Below are 23175 nucleotides of genomic sequence, written 5' to 3'. Positions count from 1 at the left end.
ACACAGAGACAGCTGGAGACGGTGGGAGTGGCTTAAAGCGAGGGCGAATCACCAGTGCCAGGGAGGACGCTCACCGAGGACTCCAGAAGGACGGTACCGAGGCAATTATCCGGGACTTGCTGCCCCGCTCCAGCCCACGGCCACTGCGGCCCCTGTTCGACCCGCGGCCGCTGCGGTCACCCGCGGCCGCTGCCGTCTCGTTCCAGCCCGCAGCTGCGGCCTGTTCCCCGCCACCTGCAGCTGCCCTGTCCTTACCAGTGGCCGCGGCAAGTACAGTACCGCCGTTAGCTGCGTAGGTGGCCTGTCATAAGCCACCGCACTTCGCCACCGCTTGCCCAAGGCCAAGGGTTGCGGCCAAACCTTCCAAGGACTCTGCTGGAGCCTGTGGGGCCCCAGTGTCATCAGCACGCCAGAGTGCGCGAAGACTTCGTCATCGCCTCAGCAACTACTACGCTGAAAGACCACCAACCCGAACAGCGAGGGATGTCTGGACGGCTAAGTTGACTTTATAATTAAGAACCCGTAGTCGGCCATACCGCGGCCCTATAGTGACTGGCTGTTGCCGGAAGTAGTCATGTTCTACTGTTTGTGTGTGCTTGTATAGAACCCCTGTGAGGGCAACTCGTGTTACCCCTTTGGTGATCAGGCCGGGACTGAGGAAAGTTCCCTCTAGTCTTATAAAGCGTTATTATAGAAAACACCTAATTGTCTCGCGACTCGTCACTGCATCCTGCGTACCTGAAAACACCACATATATACAGAACATGATGGGTAAGGATGAAAGAACCGTGAAGTTCGGTGTCCTTACTGGACATTTAGTGTCCGGTACTGATCCTCAAACCCAGACTTTTAACAGGATCTCCGGTTTTCTGTTCAGGTTTGGATGCCTAATAAAGTTTGTTGAAAGACTGTAGCACAAGCTTTTAGGCAGTGGGCACTTCCAGAGCCATCACACCCATGCCAAGTATTAGCATGGCTATGATTGGCCGGCACAGATTGTGACCCGGCCTGTATAAATGCCTGATCACAAGTGCTGCCACCATTCAGCTCTATATACAAAAAGAGTTGCACTCTATTGTGCTAGAGCATGTCAATGTAAAATATATGAAACAAATCCAAAGTGGAAAAAAGAGCCGGGCTGAATAAACCGCGCTGACCAGAAAAAAGCGCACCTTCGGCAGTCCATATAATAAAAAACGTCTTTAATAAGCCTACGCGTTTCGTGGCAAAACCAACCAAAATAACAAAAATAACAACTTAGCCTACACATAAACTACATTTTTGGGTTGTTCTGAAGTGGTGAGTTCGAGTTCATTTTTTTGCATTTTATTTTATCATATATATTTTTTGCTATTTTGGTGTATAAAATTTCCATGATATTGATAGATATGTTATTGGATTTTAATCACAATATTTAAGCATTTTTTTATTTATATACATGGTTTTATATGATATATGGGTGTTTCCACAGGAAATGATGTCAAAGAAAGGTGTATTGAAACAGTTTGTGATTGTATTTATATCCTGAATTTGTGATTGTTTTTTATGTCCTGATGAAGTGGCTGGTTTTGCCACGAAACGAGTAGGCATATTAAAGAAGTTTTTTATTATATGGACTGCTGAAGGTGCGCTTTTTTCTGGTCAGCGCGGTTTATTCAGCCCGGCTCTTTTTTCCACTTTGGATTTGTTTCATTTATTACCAGCGGGATACCAGCGGCGACCGGACCTTTATGAGTGATTCCCAGTTTGTTGTGACTCACACAACTTCAGCAGGTGAGTCTAACTGATTGGGCTTGCTTGCTATTGTGGTTCTTCAAGACAATACACCCTATGTGCGCTTTCCATTTTTGTTTTTTCTAATGTAAAATATATGAAATCTGAATAGCACTATGGCTTCTGAATATTAGGAAAAAATTGAGACGCTTTGCACATAATTTAGCCAATTCATGTCTGCCCATCAACCAACATCAAGATGGTCTCAAAAACTAATGGGCCCCTACGCATCAATGTGAATACCTTTCTTAGGCCACATGCACACGTTGAGTATTTGGTGAGTTTTTTACCCCAGTATTTGTGAACCGAAACCAGGAGTGGAACGGTCAGAGGAAAAGCATAATAGAAACATTTGCACCACTTCTGCATTTTTCACCCGATCCTGATTTTGGCTTACAGATACTGGGGTAAAAAACTCACCAAATACTGGATGTGTGCATGTGGCCTTAGGCTGATGTCTGAATTCCTGAGTGAATGTGGACACCTCTCTCAGTAAAGCCTGTATTAATGGGTAGGTAGGAACCTGCTGTAATTAAAATCACCACATGTTGAAGGGCGGAGTGCTCAGTCTGTAAGCTAACATAGAATAACAAAAGACTGACTGGCACAGCCAAACTAGTGTGAATAGGTGCATACCAGGAGCAGCTACCTCCATATGCAATATACAAAAAAAGTTGCACTCTATCATGCTAAAGCATGTCAATGTGAAATACTGTATATGAATATACATACAGTATATATATGAAATATGAATAGCAATGCGGTTTCTGAATATTAGGAAAAAAATGAGACGCTTTGCACATAATTTGGTCAATTGTGTAAATAGTGTCTTACCACTGATGTTCTTTCTTGAAGACATGAAAACTTCTCCAGCCATGATTTGCCTGCAAAGATTACAACAAAGACAAATTTTACATTTTTTGCCCCATCTATCTCCAACCTGCACAAACTTCTCATTCTGCTGATACCTCATTACTGAGCTGGTGCTGCCATGTCCCTATAACTGCTACTGCTGTGTGGTCCAATAACGGCTCTTCTTACTGCCCCAAATAATAATGCCACCGCTGTGCCTATTACATAGTAATAATGCCTCTTTTGTGCCCTCTAGATGGTAAATTGTCCCCCTAGAAAATATTAGTGCCTTGTGTAAGTGACCTAGAAAACAGTGTCCACATTTTGCCTGTATAAAGTAATAATATCCCCTGTGCACATTTGAAGGTCACAGTGCCAGCTTAACATCTAGTAATGTCCCCTAAGTCAGCCAATGTACAGCTCTTCGATACACATTATGATGGGCCCACTTCTCACCTATGCACAGTATAATGCACCCACAGCTCCTCTATACACAATACGATGTTCACACAACTGTCCTCTACACAGTATGGTGGGCCAACAGCTCCCCTATTCACAGTATGGTGTGCCTACAGCTCCACTATACACAGAACGGTGGGCTCACAGCTCCTCTATACACAATATAATGCACCCACAGCTCCTCTATACACAATACGATGTTCACACAACTTTCCTCTACACAGTATGATGGGCCAACAGCTCCCCTATTCACAGTATGGTGTGCCTACAGCTTCACTATACACAGAATGGTGGGCCCACAGCTCCTCTATACACAGTATAATGCACCCACAGCTCCTCTATACACAATACGATGTTCACACAACTGCCCTCTACACGGTATGGTGGGCCCACATCTCCTCTATACACAGTATGGTGTGCCTACAGCTCCACTGTACACAGAATGGTGGGCCCACAGCACCACTATACACAGTATGGTGGGCCCATAGCTCCCCTTTACATAGCATGGTGGGCCCACAGCTCTCCTATGCACAGTATGGTGGGCCCACAATAACACAATACGCAATATAATGACCCCCACAGAAGCCCTCAGACTATAATGTTCCCCAAAATAGTGCTTAATTTGTATAATGGCCCCCACATTAGTTCCCAAACTAAATAAGGGCGCACATACTAGCTCCCACACTGTGGGATGGCCTCTACATTCATCCCTAAGCTGCATAATGACCCCAACATTAGCTCCCACGTTGTATAATAACCCATGCATTAGTCTCTAAGCTGTGTAATCATCTCCACATTAGTTCCCACACTTTATAATGGCCCTTGCATTAGTCCCCAAACTACATGATGCCACCTACATTAGTCCCCAAGCTGTATAGAGGCCCCTGGATTAGTCCCCAAGTTGTATACTGGTCACCACAATAGCCCCCAAACTCTATTATTGTAACAACCCTGCTGGCATCACTGCATGGCCTCCCATCCCCCGCACATCAACTTACTCACTACTCCGGGTCATGCTGTGAATTCTGTCTATTGCCAGCCCTGTGCTCTGTGCCTCTGCTCTTCTGTATGTTTCCTGGCTATGTGTTTATAGGGGGGCGGCGCCAGAACTCTCTGGTTCTTATGCAGTCAGGGTGCACCTGTCTAATCTGTCCCTGACCAATCACCTAGAGCCCTTGACTATTTAGTTCTGCCACACCCACTGAAACATTGCCTGTGCAATGTCTAAACTCAGTTAGCTCCTTGCTGCCAAGTTAGCCAAGCCCTGTCCTATGTCTTGCCTTCTCTGAAGGCTCTTATTGCATATTCCTGTGTCTTGATACCTTGCCTAGTACTTCTCTGTCCGTCTGCCAGGAGGGTGAATATCCTGGCCCTTGAGTCTTGGTCCCAGTACCTTGTCTGTACTCTGTCCTACCTTAGTCTCCCTTTCTCCTTGTCTGTGGCTTCCTTCCCTGCTGTGTCTTTCCTTGTGTCCTCTCTGTCTGTGCATCTGCACCCTTGCAGCTCTGACTGTGCGCATCTGCACCCTTGCAGCTCTGACTGTGCGCATCTGCTCCCTTGCAGCTCTGACTGTGCGCATCTGCACCCTTGCAGCTCTGACTGTGCGCATCTGCACCCTTGCAGCTCTGACTGTGCGCATCTGCACCCTTGCAGCTCTGACTGTGTGCATCTGCACCCTTGCAGCTCTGACTGTGCGCATCTGCACCCTTGCAGCTCTGACTGTGCACATCTGCACCCTTGCAGCTCTGACTGCGCATCTGCACCCTATATCCATACCTGCACCTGCTGTGTGAACAGGTCCTTATCCTGTTCCAACATACCATGCCCGCCTGCCCTGTGTCTCAGCCTGCTTGTCACTCACACCTGTCCAGGTGTCCTGTTCCCGAGTGGGATCAGCAGCCGCAGCCAGACACCACCCTGGAGTGGCACCCAGCAGCTACCTGCCGCACAAGTCTGACCTCACCACCAGAGGCTCCAGTGAAGACCGAGGTAGCTGCCGTAGTTACGCCCCTTCCAGGGTAGTCTGGTTTGTGGCACAGTGGGGCCACAACCCCCCGGCTCGCGCCACTCAGCCAAGGCGCGAGCATGACAATTATGACACCTACATTAGACTGAAAGCTAACAAAAACCTAATGTGATAAAACACTCCGGGATCTCCTTTGCTGGGGTCAAAGGTCACGTGCGTTCAGTATGAAACTCAGGCGCAGAGCTGGATTCGGGTATAACTGACACTGGGTCAGGTTTATTCAAGGTGAAAGCAATGCAAAAGGAAATAAAACATAAAACAAATCCTTGCCTGTCCGGCACTAACTAAACAAAGTACAACCTAACTACCAACTGGCGGGCTTCTCCCGTCCAGCCAAACCACAGTTGCAGTGGGCACTGCTTACACTCACGTGTGTGTCTCTCACACAGACAGGCTCTCTGTGTTCCCAGGCTGAGACACTCACACAACCTCCTTGCATCCTTTTATATCCACCTCCCATTATCCATTAGTAAGCATGTGCGATACTGACCAGACTAGGCCACATAGGAAAGGAATCTGGGCGAGATATACCTGCCCTCATCCACTATTCCCACATGATTCTCACACTAAGGACAGTAAACATATTGTAGAGTGTGGCCCTGACCTAGAAAGACCATCTCCTCACATGCACTAGCCATGGAATTACTCCCAAAATACCATATAAACAAAAGAATTGGAGTAAAAAAATCCGCCAAAGAAATAGCAAAATTAGAGTATTTTTATTAATCTCATAAATATGAGTCACCAATATACATAATTAAGAACAAGGTCACAATAATACAAGATTCCGTTAGAGGAGGGATACAGGTGCAGAAAAAACACATGTAGTAGCACAATACAACCAGGCAAGGATATAATAAAGTGACAGTGCTTCAATTTTTATCCAAATAGGTAAAACACCTAGTGATCACAGCCCCCCATCGAAGCCTACACGAAACGCGTGTAGGGGCTACACGTGCGGCCCACATGACAACCATGGGTAAGATTATTCAATTATTATGACCTATGTTGTGGTCGTTTTTTTCTATTCTCATGTGTGCTACTAAGCAGGATTAGGTATTTTCTTTGATATGGCCACACACTAGGTGTTTTACCTAACGGAATCTTGTCTTATTGTGACCTTGTTCTTAATTATGTATATTGGTGACTCATATTTATGAGATTAATAAAAATACTCTAATTTTACTATTTCTTTGGTGGATTTTTTTACTCCAATTCTTTTGTTTATGTTATTCTGAAAGCTGTATAACAGCTCCTGCATTATTCCCCAAGCTGTTTAATGGCCCCAGCATTAGTCCACAAGCTGTGTAATGGCTTCTGCATTAGTCCACAAGCTGTAGAATGGTCCCTGCATTAGTCTAAAAGCTGTATAATGGTCCTTGCATTAGTGCACAAGCTGTATAATGGCCCCTGCATCAATCCTCAAGCTGTATAATAGCACCATAATTAGTCCACTGTAACGCTGTTGCCGTGCCCCTGTATGGTGTCCCCATCTCCCTCCATGCAGGGACACCGGCTTACTTAACGCCCCATACCTCTGCACAGTCCTCAGTGTGCTCCATCTTGTCACTTCTCGGCCTGTGTGCGTGCTGCAGTTCTGGTAGACACGCCTAGTGCGGTCATCCGTTCTTAAAGTGGCAGCGCACGCATATACTAAGCTTGTTGCTGAGAGGCATTTAGTATAATTCGTACACCTACAAGATGGCTCTCAGCCAATTGATGGAAGTCATCCTGTATAAAATATTCCCTCTTCCCTAGGGTCTTGGAGTGGCCATGCCTGAACCTCATCCCCTGATCCCGGAGAAGCCAGTGCCTTTTCCTCGTCCCATGGTTCCGAAGCAGCCAGTGCCTGAACATTGTTCACTGGTCCTGGAGCAACCAGATAATGGATATTGTCCCCCTGGTCCATGGAAAGTGGAGACTTCTGTTTGGCGGGAGATTTTGTACTGTAAGTCGTGAAGAGTCGGTGTCAGATTCTCATCCAACAGCTCCAGAATCAGGTGAGAGTGTTGCTAAGTGAAGGACGAGCACTATTCAGAGACAATCAAGTCATGTCTGAACAACTTGAGCTCCAGATTGGATCATTATACGTGGCAGCATCTGAATATCTACCTCCTGATGATCTGTCATGGAGAAACGCGTTGAGGTTTTCTTGATCATCTTCTTGATCATCTACCAACCTTGAGTACCCTTTACTTGCTGTTATCAACATATATTATACATGTTATCATCTTTTATACCAGTTAAGCTAATTTTTGCTTTTTGGCATTGCATATGTCTTCCATTGTCTTTATCAATTGGCTACTCTTGGTAGTATAACTTAGCGATATCAGGGATTCCAAGGGACAGCCATCGTGGAGCAGGGACACCATTCCGCTGACCAGTAGGGTGCCAACAGGAAGGCATACAGTTACAGGGAACAGCATAGTTAGGTACTCATTTGTGTTTGGACTTGTCACTTTATTGTCTATGTACACCACCTTCTTTTTGCACAATTGTCTATTGTTGCTTACCCAGAATTATCTTCCATTTGCAACCTCTATATGCTCCTTTTCTTGGCTAAATGAGTGACAACATGTGGCACCAGCTTAGGGATATTTAGGAGTAATAGGGTCAGCCGTCGACGAACGAGGGTGCCAATCTCGTTTGTGTAGGGTGCCAACCTCCACTGGTAGGTAGCTTGCAGTTAGGGTTCTTCTTTAGGGTATGGTAGTCAGCACGGTTGTTTGGCTTTTTATGTATGGTAGCGTCTTGTGTTTTAAACAGGCATAATAAAGGTTTAATCTTAAATGCTATTATGTTTATATAAAGTTCCTTGTTAATATACTTTATTTTTGACCTTGTTACTTTATAATTTTTGGGAAATTCTGGAGCCTTATACGTGGAGATCGCCTTCCATGTGCTGTATGCTATTCCGATCAGTCATCCAGAGCTGAAAACTCAGGTGCCCATTCTAGTCTAGAGACCATGTGTGGCGCTTAGTTGGATCCAGGTCAGTCGGCAATGTCACCATCTTCTTTATCAGATCTGCTAGTCGCCAAGTCACTGTGTGCTGGTGTCTTCGAAGAAAGGGAGGCTGAAGCGATGTCCCCACACAGGCCTGACCATTGTATGAATGATCTGCCACCAGGAACCGCCCCACCTTGTTGACATGTCATCATGAACACCAGGCTGAAGACAGGACCAGAGTGTTAGTCGTCGAGTTCCTGCCTCTGCACAGGAGGGAACTCGAGCCTTGCCTCCTGAGGTCTCCCATTCCCCTCCAGCCGGAGAGAAGGCTGCCCAGCAAAGACATCGGTCCCAGCGCCTTGCCCAGGCTAATGCTAGGCGTCTGGTTGCTCCTTCTGGCTCTACTATTGTATCATGCCTGAGTCAGCAGCAATCAGACGCTCCTGGGACTAAGTCCTGCTTTTCCCCTACTGAGCATGCCCGTGGGATGACCTCTCATTGGAGGTCGGAGGTCACGTGATCAGGTCCCGTTGCTGCTCTGATTGGACAACCAGGAAGGTCCCGGAAGGCTGCAGCTATAAATGGTTTGCATGGCCACACGGCCATGCGCTGATATAGAGATTTGTTGCTGAAGTGTGTTTGATGATGGATGTCTGACTCTGGTGAATGACTTATTATATTTCCCCTCCCTTTGAAACGCATGTGTGTAGGGTTTCGGGCTTTAAGTCAGCACCGAGTTCTGGCACTGCCTAGCGCTGCAGTGCTCTCAGCTCCATTTATTTAGTAGCACCTGAGGGCGCTATTCAGCACATGGCACCTCGGTACCGCATTGCCGCAGCGTCCGTCAGAGAGGCGCCGTGCGCAGATAGTGTGCTTTCCAGCTCTAGGCTTAGGCTGGTTAGTGCGTCCGCCAGTGCGGCGCTGTACACACTCAGTGCGATATGCAACTGCCTGCTGCACCCTGTGGCTGTTAACAGGGTACAGCATTCCTTAAGGCTCTACCCCTGGCGCCGCAGTAGCGGCTCCATGCATGAGTGGGTCTAGAGAGGTGCTGACCCCGTGTCTTGGGCAGCGTCCTGTGACTTCACACTAACGCTCTCCTAGCCGTAGTCTGTGAGGCTGAACAGGTTACGGCTGCTATGCCTGTTAGGGCAGTCTCTGTGAAGTAACAGAGTCCGCCTCAGTACACACCGGGTGAATTTAACCCATGTGAGTTTGGCTATTCCCTGCCATACACTGTCCGTTATTGTTAGCAACAGTTAACACCTCTGCATGGTGGACCCCGGACTGCGAGCACACCTAGGCTCTAAGCTTATTTAATTAGGTGCATTCCGCCAGTCCCTAACATTATGTTAGCTCCAGGGTCTGGCTGGTAATGACGGACGACCAGCGTCTGCAAAGGTACATCCAGCAGCTGGACGGCAGGTTGGCGGCTCTTGAGCGGTCAACCTCAGCTGCGGATGTTACTGCGGTCGCTGTACAGGCAGCTGTGTAGGCTGCCTCTCGTGTCTCCACTGCCATCCCTGCCCCGACATTGTCCCACCTCCCGCTGCCCGAGAAGTTCTCGGGCGATAGTGTCTCTTGTAGGGGTTTCGTGAGCCAGTGTGCTATTCAGTTAGAGCTGCTGGCCGCGCGATTCCACTCTGAGCGGGCTAAGGTGGGGTTCGTCATCTCCCTCTTGTGGGGCAGGGCTCTGGAATTGGCCACCCCACTGTGGGAGCATGGTGACCCTGTGTTACAGAGTGCCTCTCAGTCCTTAGTCTCCCTGAAGCAGGTCTTTCTGGGACCACGGGTCATGCACGATACCGCGCTCCGGTTGTTAGCGTTGACACAGGGTTCGCTCCCGGTCAGCCAGTATGCCATCCGATTTCGGACGCTGGCTTCCGAGCTGGAATGGCCAGACAAGGTCCTTATACCGGTTTTCTGAAGGGGTTTGGCTGATCACGTTAAGGACCCCCTGGCCACTCGGGAGGTTCCCGTCACTCTGGAGGAGCTGATTACCATCTCCACCCGCATTAATCTCCGTTTCTTAGAACGTGGGTTGGAACACTCCCAGTCCAGACAGAGGTTTAGGTTGGCACCAACCTTCTCTAAACCTCTGGAACCTCCCGATTGTGCGTCCGAGCCATCGGAGGCTATGGAGGTGTCCCGTACGGGATCTAAGTCCCGCTCTGCCCGACCCTCCATAGTCTGTTTCCATTGCCGACAGTCTGGTCACTTAGCCAATAGGTGCCCACAGCGCTCGGGAACTGCTCGCGTTTAGTGGTAATAGGAGGAGGCCTACTAGCCACCACACCATTCTCCAAGCTAACCTTCAAGGGAACGCTAGAGTTTGACTCCTCCACTCTAGCGGTAGAGATTTGCGTGGATTCTGGAGCAGAGGGTAATTTTATGTCCTCGGCCTTCGCTGTACGGCACGCAATCCCCTTGGTTATGCTACCCCAGCCTGTCACCATCAGAGTGGTGAACGGCTCAACACTACCCTCGCAGATTACCCATCAGACTGCTCCACTAAGGCTCTCGATGTCTCCGTTCCACCACGAGACAGTGTCCCTCCTTATAATGCCCGAGGGCATTGATCAGGTTCACTTGGGAGTCCCCTGGTTGCGTTGCCACTCGCCCCACATAGAGTGGTCCTCGGGGAGAATTCTTAGTTGGAGCAAGTCCTGTGAGGGTAGATGTCAGAGGGAGTATGTACAGGTTGCCTCCACAGAGGTCCTCACAGACCTTGCCTTGCTCCCTAAGCACTCTCAGCAGTACACAGATGTGTTCTCCAAGAGAGCGGCAGAGACTCTTCCGCCGCACCGCCACTATGACTGTCCTATAGACCTCTTGCCTGGTGCCGAGCCTCCCCGGGGCCGTGTGTATCCCCTGTGTGGCGCCCCTGAGGGTTCAGTCGCCACAGAGGTACTGCACCTCCTCCTGAGGTGTGGTACCCCACTATCCAGGTAAGGTGGAGACACCTGACCACAGGAAAAAGAGAAAAAAGTGATCCAGCTGGAGACGGAGGCGGCTGCAATTTACAAAGCATTATTGGACAACTTAAAAATATGTTGGTTCTGTAAAAATTTCTTATAGCACACACCAAGCACACCAGTGAGGAGGATCAACGCGTTTCAACTAAAAAATAGTCTTAGTCATGATCTCATGAGATCATGACTAAGACTATTTTTTAGTTGAAACGCGTTGATCCTGACTCATGAGATCATGACTAAGACTATTTTTTAGTTGAAACGCGTTGATCCTCCTCACTGGTGTGCTTGGTGTTTGCTATAAGAAATTTTTACAGAACCAACATATTTTTAAGTTGTCCAATAAAGCTTTGTAAATTGCAGCCGCCTCCGTCTCCAGCTGGATCACTTTTTTCTCTTTCTCTTGCTCCTAATTTATGTGGATGCTCACCACAGTCCGTGCTGGGCGTTGGCAGGCTTGGGGATTGCTTTGCAGACGGGTAAGCTGACTACAACTTTTTTTTTTCAACACCTGACCACACTCCAACACCTGCACCCCACACCAAAAAGTAGTGTAGCAAAGCACCTTCGGCGGCTCCCTGCTTGGAGTGTAGCTTAGCACCCCTTATTGGTTCCCTGCTTGGAACACAAAACGTGCTGGGAGGTGGGTGGAGTTTAGTGTACATAAAAGAGCTGGAAGAGTTGAGTCAGTCGTTCAGTCATTCATTCAGTCAGTGAGTGAGGATGTAGAAGGACAGAGAGTGAGACAGAGAAGATCCCCAGGAGAGGGATGGAAGAAGGAAGTACTGCAGCAGGCCACAGTGATCTGGGTCTGCTGGCACAGGAAAGAGACAGAGAAAGGAAGCTTGATTCTCCATTGGGAACAAGGATTAGCACGGAATGTAAGGAGAAAAAGAGAACAAGGACCAGGGTTAGAGGAGAACCCTTTTCAAGTTCTAAGCGCAAGGCCGGGGCCCGATCCCCGAGTTTGTATGGATACTAATGGTCCTGCAGCAGACACCGGAGGAATAAAAGTAGTGACCACTTTATTCCCACACAAGACTTGGGGGCACAACAGCAACATAATAGTGAGCCAGGACTTAGTAGCAAGGAGTCCCCGAAAGCAGGCTACAGCTGTCTGCCGTACAAGTAGAGTTCATAGGAACATCTGACAGGAGGAACTCCAGTGTAACTCAGTACTAGGAGTACTTCATTCAAAGGTGCTATAAGAGGAGACGTTCAGAAAAGGCACATATGTTGGCGGAGTGTTGGAAAGGAGTACTTCATCTTGCCTGGAAGTTGGCTGAGCTCCTGACCCAGAGGACACGGCACGGATGCGGGCACCTGTACCTGCAACAGACTGTGAGTAAAGCTTTGGAACTACATTCCATGGTGTCCTCCACTTATTCCTGCGCCAACCTGCCCAGGACTGCTACAGCTCTTGCGCCTGATACTACACCATCTACGTGTCACTTCACCTACACTGCCCTGGGACTTCAGCCCTGCCTGTAGAGGGCTATAACATCATTGCTGCACCACACCATCTGTCCCAGAGGATCTGTCTGCAGCGTCGGCTTTCATCTTCAATGCCGAACACCACAGGTGGCGTCACAAATCACTTATAAACTTTCATCACCATAAGCACACTGCAACAACTCCTTTTACAATGGGTGCCCAGGGCCACGGGCCGGGTCCCAGCTGCCGTGACATCTCCCATTGAAGCTCATCGGGCCCGGTACTGAGTACCCCACAGCCCTGGGAGGGCAACCCAACTGTCTATCCCGGAGATGGAGGCCATGTCACAGTATATCAGGGAGAATCTGGCAAGAGGATTTATTAGGAAGTCGGTGTCACCAGCAGGGGCGGGATTCTTCTTTATTCAGAAGAAGAGAGGAGAATTGTGACCTTGCATCGATTACAGGGGTCTTAATGCCATCACCATTAAGAATAAATATCCACTGCCCCTGATAAAGGAACTGTTCGATAGGTTGCGGGGAGCGAGAGTGTTTACCAAACTCGACCTGCGGGGGGCCAACAGCTTGATATGTATCCGTGAGGGGGACGAGTGGAAGATGGCTTTTAATACCAGGGATGGCCATTATGAGTATCTGGTCATGCCCTTCGGCCTCTGTAATGCCCCGGCCGTCTTCCAAGACTTTGTAAATGACATTTTCCGAGATATGCTTTCCTCTTCGGTGGTGGTCTATCTGGATGATATCCTCATCTTCTCTCCAGATATGGAGTCCCACCGGAGAGAGGTTTGCAAAGTCTTCGACCGCTTACTGGTGAACTCCCTCTACGCCAAGTTGGAGAAGTGCCTGTTCGAGCAGGAGTCCATGCCTTTCCTGGGCTATATTATCTCGACACAGGGTTTGGCTATGGATCCTGCCAAGTATCAGGCGGTAAGGGACTGGCAGGAACCCCACTCCCTCAAAGTGGTGCAGTGCTTTTTGGGGTTCATAAACTACTATCGTCAGTTCATTCCCCACTTCTCCACATTGGTAGCTCCCTTGGTCGCCCTCACCAAGAACGGAGCCAACCCCAGCTTGTGGTCTGAACAGGTCTCCAAGGCCTTCTCCTCCATCAAGACTCATTTTGCCTGCGCTCCCATTCTCCACCGCCCCGATGTGGATAAGCCTTTTATCTTGGAGGTGGATGCCTCTTCCGTCGGTCCCGGAGCGGTTCTTTTCCAGAAAGACACTCAAGGTCGGAAGCATCAATACTTCTTCTTCTCCAAGACCTTTTCACTGGCGGAGAGGAACTATTCCATCGTGGAGAGGGAGTTGCTGGCAATGAAGTTGGCCTTCTCGGAGTGGAGACATCTCCTGGAAGGAGCTCGCTTTCCCTTCCAGGTGTTCACTGACCACATAAACTTGGTCTACCTGCAGACGGCCCAGCGGCTAAATTCTCGCCATGCCAGATGGTCGCTTTTTTTCTCCCAGTTCCACTTCACCCTTCATTTTTTGTCCGGTGAGAAGAACGTCCGGGCCTATGCTCTCTCTCGCTCCGTGGTGTCATCGGAGGAGGAGGAGACAGAGCCTCGCTTGGTTGTCCCATCCGAGAGCCTGAGGACCGTGGCTCCGGTCACTCTAGATTCGGTGCTCCTGGGCAAGACTTTTGTCCCTGCCCATCTGCTACCGGAGGTTGTCTCTTGGGCTCACGCGTCCAGGGTGGGTGGACACTTTGGGATGAGATGGACAACCGATTTCCTGGCGAGAACATATTGGTGGCTGCATATGGCTCGGGACGTCAGAGACTACATTCAAGCATGTGTCTCCTGCGCCCAGAACAGGTCTTCCCAGCAACGACCCGCTGGGCTACTTTACCCCCTGGCGGTGGCGGACATGGACTTTGTGGTGGGTCTGCCCAAGTCCAGGGGCAGCACGGTTATCTGGGTTGTCACCGACCATTTCTCCAAAATGGTGCATCTGTTGCTTCTCTCGAGGTTACTTTCTGCACGGGGCCTGGCAGCGCTGTGTATTAAGCATATCTTTCTCCTTCATGGTATGACGGACAAGGTAGTCAGTTACCGGGGTCCCCAGTTTGCATCTCGATTCTGGAGAGAACTCTGTACTCTGCTCAGCATTGAGCTGAATCTCTCCTCGGCCTATTATCCTGAGATGAACGGGTTGGTAGAGAGGGCCAACCAGACCCTGGTCACATACCTATGACACTTTGTCTCATTAAGGCAGGATGACTGGGCATCCCTGCTACCATGGGCAGAGTTTGCATTGAACAACGCTGTGGCCGATTCCACCGGTCAGACCCCATTCCTCCTCAATTACGACCAGCATCCTCGCGTCCTTGTTCCCATGCTCATGTCTTCCACTGATTCTAGGGTGGCAGACTGGGTGGTGGAGGCACGTGACATTAGGGACCACACTCAGGACGCCATCCTGGCCTCCAAGGAGAGAATGAGGGTCTCTGCCGACGCACACCGGTGCCCCTCTCCGACCTTCGTCCCTGATGACTTAAATTGGCTTTCCGCCCGTAACATTAGGCTGCGGGTCGAGTCCACTAAGTTCACATCTCTCTACATCGGTCCTTTCAAGGTCCTCGAACAGGTCAACCCTGTGGTCTACCGGCTGGCCCTTCCCCCACGCCTGTGTATTACTGATACCTTCCATGTTTCCCTCCTAAAGCCCGCTTACATGTCCCGGTTCTCCGAGTCATCTGCCGGGACATGAAGCTTGACTTCAGACGAGTTTGAGGTGAACGCCATTGTGGGCTGCAAGGTGGTACGTGGAAAAAAGTATTATCTGGTGGATTGGAGGGGTCATGGCCCAGAGGATTGGACCTGGGAGCCGGTGGAGAACATCCGCGCGCCACTACTCATTGCAACCTTTGAGCGTAGCAAGGTTCAGGGGGGAGGGGGGCCTAGGGGGGGTAATATTAGGCGTCGGCTTCCTGCCTCTGCACGGAAGGGAACTCGAGCCTTGCCTCCTGCGGTTTCCCTTTCCCCCCCAGCTGGAGAGGATGCTGCTCAGCAGAGACGTTGGTCCCAGCGCCTTGCCCAGGCTAATGCTAGGCATCTGGTTGCTCCTTCTGGCTCTTCTATTGTATCATGCCTGAGTCAGCAGCTATCAGACGCTCCTGTGACTACATCCTGCTTTTCCCCTACTGAGCATGCCCGTGTGACGATCTCTCATTGGAGGTTGGAGGTCACATGATCAAGTTCCGTTGCTGCTCCGATTGGACCACCAGGAAGGTCCCGGAAGGCTGCAGGTATAAAAGGTTTGCATGGCCACCCGAGATTTGTTGCTGAAGTGTGTGTTTGATGATGGATGTCTGACTCTGGTGAATGACTTATTATATTTCCCCTCCCTTTGATACCCATGTGTGTAGGGTTTAGGGCTTTAAGTCAGCACCAAGTTCTGGCACCGCTTAGCGCCACAGTGCTCTCAGCTCCATTTACTTAGTAGCGCCTGAGGGCGCCATTCAGCACATGGCACCTCGGTGCCGCATTACCGCAGCGTCTGTCAGAGCGGCGCCATGCGCAGATAGTGCGCTTTCCAGCTCTAGGCTTAGGCTGGTTAGTGGCATCCGCCAGTGCGGTGCTGTACACACTCAGTGCAGTAAGCAACTGCCTGCTGCACCCTGTGGCTGTTAACAGGGTACAGCATCTCTTAAGGGTCTACCCCTGGCACCGCAGTAGTGACTCCGTGCGTGAGTGGGTCTAAAGGGGCGCTGACCTCGTGTCTTGGGACAGCGTCCTGTGACTTCACACTAACGCTCTCCTAGCCATAGTCTGTGAGGCTGAACAGGCTCCTACGCCTGTTAGGGCAGTCTCTGTGAAGTAACAGAGTCCGCCTCAGTACACACTGGGTGACTTTAACCCGAGTGAGTTTGGCTATTCCCTGCTATACACTGTCCGTTACTGTTAGCAGCAGTTAACACCTCTGCACGGTGGACCCCGGACTGAATGTACCTAGGCTCTACGCTTATTTAATTAGGTGCGTTCCACCAGTCCCTAACACAGAGGAAGTATCTTCAGTTTCTAGGTTGTGTGGTAAAGAGAACGTCAAGGCAGTGGCATTAGCCAAAGTCTCAGCAATCCATCAACCAAGTGGAGGAATTCCAGTTGGTCTTGAATCCTCTGGGGTGGTAGCTGATCTCAAAATACAGAGTGACTTCCCAAAGCCCAATTCTTGGTACTATGCCCACTTTGTCCAATGCTGAGGATGGCTTGATGGAGAGAAGCATCCTAGTCATGAAGATTGTGGGATGTGTCACTTTTAACTTGTCTAAACTGAGCCTGAATCCATGTCAGAAATCATTTAGAAGAGGTGCTAGAACTTAATAGTCTGAACGGAAACCTAGCCTTAATCAGAGTCAGAGTACCTGACCCCTGGGGCCAGCAGCTGCAGTACCGGGCTCTACTCTGGTATGGTACCTGGCGGCAACTTGCAGCCAAGTTTGCCTCTATCACAAGGAGCTCCAGAGAATACCAGGAAGCCACTTAGCTATACCTGTGAGAGGGAGCGCCAGGGACGTAGCCGTGGCTGAGACTAATGGCTCTTGCGCACCCTGGTCTCCCGTCACATACAATCTCCTTTTGTCAGTGTACTTGCCTCTCTGCTCTCTGCACCTTCAGGGTCTCCTCTGAGTCGCCTAAGACCCCTTCCATAGGATTGTGCACAAAGAGAGACACAGTCTAGTTGCAACTTAAAACGTAGAACTTTGCTTCTTTCTTTTCGCAGCACATCCTTATTAGATACAGCATTAGCATAGGGTTCCATGCAGTCCACATTCTTCACTTTCCCTGTACTCTTTCCTACGTCCTTCAGTACGTGCCGAGGTCATACTGTCTCATCCGGTACCGCAGCGTCATCCCTGTTGAGACTCACTACGCTCAGGAGTTCCCTCGTTCGTTTCACCTCCGAAATGAGGGCATCTGCCCATGCAGTGAGCTGCCACATTTTAGAGCGACCTGCGTTCCTCTACTGTTGTGACCTCTGCTGTAACTTCTGTCCCACCAATGCTCTCGCCACTGCTGCTAGGGCTGCACTTCTGGCAGACTGGGCCCTGGACACCTGGGTTCCTTGCTTTGAACGTTACGGAGCTGTCCGCCCTATATGGGCTCCAAGGCCCTACTACTCTAAACAGGGAAAACCCTCTACCTTATCAATGATTGGCTCCTCCAACTTAACTATTCCTTACACTAGTTTGGTTTCCTATCCCTATAATGCTATGCACACTAATGTACCCCCATCTAGCGTAATAGCTAGGGTACTGCACTCTCCCTATTAATTATGTACACATAACTAGATACAGCAATAAATATACAATTATACATACAAGGCAATATATGAAGAAAAGGAGTGGAGCATCACACGGTCCCAGTACACCCCTTAAACCTCTTTCTGGGCAGGTCCAGCCATGTGGTATAGTGGGTCCACATGCCCTACTGTTGGGCATAACATCCACAATTTGTATAATGGCCCCTGCATTAGTTCACAGCTGTATAATGTCCCCTGCATTAGTGCTGAAGCTGTGTAAAGGCCTCTGCATTACTCCTCAAACTGTATAATGGCCCCCGCATTAGACCTCAGCTGTATAATGGACCCCGCTTTAGTCCACAAGGGGTAGTTTTCTGTACACCATCTTGAGACTTAGTTTTATCCACAACATAGGGGCACAACAAGTCACCATTGAAGCAGATCGGGGATAGATAGGTCATTTATGGTAAAATGTATATATGTGTGCAATATCTTGACATGCTATACACATTAGATACTTGTCAGACAAAATCCTGACTAGTAGACAAGATCAAGCATGTTGTTGAATTATCGCCAGTCATCTGCTGAAACTTTATGGTTATGGATTGAATGGCTCATTATACAATGTTATAGCTTCTCAGATCTTTTGGCAACATAGCCACAATTGGAGTTTTACCAATGGCCACATAGAATTTGGAGCCATGTAATGAGACACAGATGTCTCAATAAATGCAGGCCATAAATATGATCTTGTTAAATCCTCTGAATATCTCAAATAAAAATTAAACACAATTGACAGTAACAAATGTGTTAAAGCATTTAATCCATTAACGTTTGCTGCTGTTCTATTGCCTCTGACATAGTGCAAACAGGTTGGCACAAAGATCTCTACGCATTTCAGAATCAGGTGGACTGCTGATAGCTATTGATTGCTTGGGTCAGTACGTGAAATTGACTTTAGCTGTCAATCTTCTCTTGTAACAAGGCAGCAATAATAGAAAAATCGAAAAGTAAGAAACAAATCTCTTTGTGCTTGCCATACATAAGAGAGGAAAAATGAAATTTCCCTGATGTTCCACTTGGCACCAATCAAGTGAAGTAACATATATCTTAATGCTGAAAATACATATGTGAGGAGACTGCAGGCACGTAGGATGCAGTAACGGACCGTACACAAACCAAGGGTGAAAGGGATTTATTTTAGAACAGAAAACTCCATGCAGGGAGAAAACGGAGGGATAATATTCCCTAATACAGCAAATGACTAAGGGGGTAACTTAAGGCACAAGAAAAAGTAAGGCAGACAGTACAATTAAATACAACTTATCCCTCAGGTGTCAGTCACGGTTAAACTCCTGACCATGACTGGAGGCGCTTAGGATGTGTCGCAGTGGAGGTCTGACACAGTCCTGAGGAAGCTGGTATAATATATCCTGACGATGGCGTTGTCCTCAGGATCCTGATGCAGGACTTGGGTCCAGATGAAGTGATGAAGAGGGAAACGTCTTTTTACTCAGCGGTGAGTGTCCCAACACTAGGGAGACTTGCAGCACTGCCCAAACACAGTTTACGGGCAGCCTGGTTCGCTCGACACAAGCCTAAGTCCAGTTCACAGACCTTGTCTTTCAAGGTCAGTGATGTCGGCCAGTGCTGTAAGCTCCCATTTATATGAAGAATGAAGGGTTGAGAAAAATCAGCATAGGCCAGGACCGGGGCTTCTGTCAGAGCCATTTTCATGGCTTGGAATGCTTTCTCCTGGCGCTCTCCCCACTGAATCTTCCGATTTTTTTTCTCCTGCCGGTACTCCTTTCAACAGTTCTAATAATGGATTCACAATGTGGGTGAAGTCTTTCATTAACAGTCGATAATACTCAGTCAGCCCTAAGAAGGCTCGAACATCTTTTAAGGTTCTCAGGGTAGGCCAGTCTTGCACTGCCGCAATCTTCTCATGGGAGGGTCGTACGCCTTCTGCAGAGACCACATGCCCCAGGTACTCAATCTGGGTGTGGAACATGTGACATTTAGATGGTTTCACTTGCAGCCCATGTTTCTGGAGTTGGCTGAGCACTTTCTCAAGGCACTGTAAGTGCTCTTTAAACGTGGGGGCGATCACAATTATATCGTCCAGGTAGACTTCAAAGTTTAGATCTCCCAAACATCGTTCCATGAGTCGCTGAAAAGTCCTGGGAGCATTAGCCAATCCAAATGGCATTCTGTTGAACTCATACAGGTCCATAGGTAGTATAAGGCCAGAGTCACACTAGCGAAAAAATCGGACAAATGTAATGCGATAAAAAATTGCATTGCAGTCATCCCAATGTTATTCTATGGTGTAGCTCCCATCATCCGATTTTTTTTTCGGATCTTTTCCTCGGACCAAGACAATCACAGCATGCTGCGATTGTCACCGATTTTTGGATCGGACTCGCCAATGCAAGTTTATGGGTTCGATTAAAAATTGGATTACAAACCGACCACAAGTGTGACTTGCGATAAAATCGCAACCGGTGTCCTTTAACAAAAGCCGGCAATTCATTTTGCAATACAGTAAAATCACACTGAGAGGTTTAATAAAGAAACAAAAGAATAGATATAGACACATAGAATATATACATGTCATTGAGACACATATATATATATATATATTTATAATTCATACAGTTCTTTATAGCCGTATAGTCGCTGAAACATTTGCCGGCTTTTGTAAAATCATTGCCCAACCCGACATGAAATGACACATGGTTTACATACAGTTTTTGACGCTGACGTCACTGCTGACATCACTGAGGCTGAGGGGAGTCCCCTGGCTGACCAGAAGTGAACTAATGAGCGTGGGAAAAAAGTCAGAAACTTTCCCATGATAATTAGTTCATCTACAGGCAGCCATTAAGGCTGCACAGAGCTGAATTAATTCATTCTGAAGTAGTTTACAGTGGAGCTGGTCCCATTAGCACCAGTCTCTCTTTGTAAACTATTTAACCACTTCTGATGGATTGCAGCATGGGACATGACCGAACAGCGGAGAGGTAAGGATATTGGTGATTTTTTATGTGTTTTTTTTGCAGGTCATGGTTTTATTTTGGATTACCAGAGTAATAAAAATTTGTCAAAAACTTGGTGTCTTTATTTCATTAAAACACTTTTCAATTAATGTCTGTGTGTGGTTTTTAACCCTTTCATATTATAGAGTTAATAATGGATCGGTGTCTTATTGACACCTCTCCATTATTAATCAGCTTAATGTCAACTTACAATCGAATGGTGACATTAACCCTTTGTTATTTTAACCCATTAGCCACCGCTACAGGGCAATGGGAATAGAGAGGATAAGTGCCAGAAATGGCACATCTTATAGATGCGCCATTTCTGGGATGTCTGGCGGCAGATTTTTGTAGCCAGGGGGGGCCAAAAACAATGGTCCCTCTCATGGCTATTAAAATCTGCCCTCACTCGCCTGCTTTACCTCTCTGGTTGACAAATTACCGCGGGAGCCCATGCAATTTTTTACAACGAATTAACCCCTTAAATTAACACCTACACCTCCAAAATTTTACACACATATCCTCATCTAATTACTAGTGAAAGACATATAAAAAAATACATGAAATGAAATGGTCTACTGTATGTAAACCATGTGTCATTTCATGTCGGGTTGGGAATGATTTTACAAAAGCCGGCAAATGTTTCAGCGGTTATTCTGCTATGTAGAACTATATGAATTATAAATATATATATATATATGTGTCTCAATGACATGTATATATATATGTATTCTATGTGTCTATATCTATTCTTTCGTTTTGGGTTTTAACCTGCCATAGGGATCCATTATATGTCTGTTTTGCAAGCCTCCGAGAAAATATCGCTAGACGGATGTCAAATGGATGCTTAGATGCGAATGAAATCAGATCATCGCAGGAAAGTCGGATGACAGACAGATCACTGTTCATGAAACATTTGTCCGATGTTGGTCCATAAAAATCAGACCGATTTTTTTATCGTTGTGTGACGCCGGCCTAAAGACCGTCTTCTCTTGGTCGTGTTCTGACATTGGCACTAGTCAGCTCTAGAGTGGAGAAGTATCTTGCGTTCCCCAAAGTGGACAAGGATTCTTCAATATGGGGTAGGGGATATGAATCTCGCACTGTACAGGCATTTAATTTGCGATAGTCCACACAGAACCACAGAGTACCTTATTTTTTTTCGCACTAGGACAATGGGTGCAGCCACCATTCTGCAGCATTTGCGTGAGCATTCCTTTTACCTCCTGGTACATTTGCAGAGGAATCAGTATATAACACTCTTTCACAGGCGTTGCATTACCCGTTGGAATCTCATGTGTGATGGCAGTCATACAGCTGAAATCTTCCTCATGTCAAGTGAACGCGTCCTGGTAACGTCCCAGTAAGGTCTCCACTCTGTCAACTCAGCCCGGGCTTGTTCTAAGATGTGACGCCCCTTTCTCTGTGATTGGGGTTTGAGCACAGGGGCTGTCTTTACAGCTACAGTCCATGGATCTTCCCTTTTCACCTTTAATTGGACGGCCTGTGAGGGTATTAGCTCATCTGGCATGCCTACAATTTGCCAGATTTCGCTTCTGGGGGTAAGCATCAGTGTGTCTTCCCCTAAGTTCACACACCGCACTGATACCTTTCCATCACTCACGGTAGCTTAGCTAACGTCCTGGCTACTCAGAGCCCTGAGGTTACATTTTTCACAGTAGCTGGTTCTTATTGTACTTCGACCCCCTCCAGCGGGGTGCAAGCTTGGACAGGGTAACGACAGCACACTTTGTCCAGGAGGTAAGTCTATATTGGTTGTGGCCGGAATGATCACTTTTCCCAACACCTTTCCTTCACCTCTTGTGCCTGGGCCATCCGAATCAATTGCTGAAACACTCTCCTTTGTGGTGTACGTGGGCTCCATTGTTTCAGGAACGCGTTCGGAGACTTGTTAATAAGAAGACTTCAAAACTCTTTAAGTACATTCATTCCTAGTGTAACAGTATGCCCTTGCACGGGGTCGCCCGCAGTAAACACCACTCCCTTGCCGCCAATGTCTTTATCGCAGACCTTAATATGCATTCATATAACCCTGCGGACGGGATTATTATTATTATTATTTATTTATATAGCTCCATTAATTCTATGGTTCTGTACATGGGAAGGGGGGTAACATACAAAGTTAAAGATATCATTAACAGTAAACAAATTTACAATGACGGACTGGTACAGAGGGGAGAGGACCCTGTCCTTGCGGACTTACATTCTACGGGATAGTGGGGAAGAGACAGAAGGTCGGGGGTGCAGCAACTCTGGTGGTGATGAGGCGGCACTGGAAGCCATGGGACTTTATGAGTTGTCCTAGGCCAAGAGTATAGATGGAAAAAAGTAGGGGCCCCAAGACAGAGCCTTGGGGGACTCCAACAGAGAGGGGGCGGGATAAG

This window comes from Dendrobates tinctorius, unplaced genomic scaffold (assembly GCF_039654945.1).
Source record: "Dendrobates tinctorius isolate UK_male_01 unplaced genomic scaffold, ASM3965494v1 ptg000051l, whole genome shotgun sequence".
In the NCBI taxonomy this organism is placed as follows: Eukaryota; Metazoa; Chordata; class Amphibia; order Anura; family Dendrobatidae; genus Dendrobates; species Dendrobates tinctorius.
Note: the sequence above shows the minus strand (reverse complement) of the source record.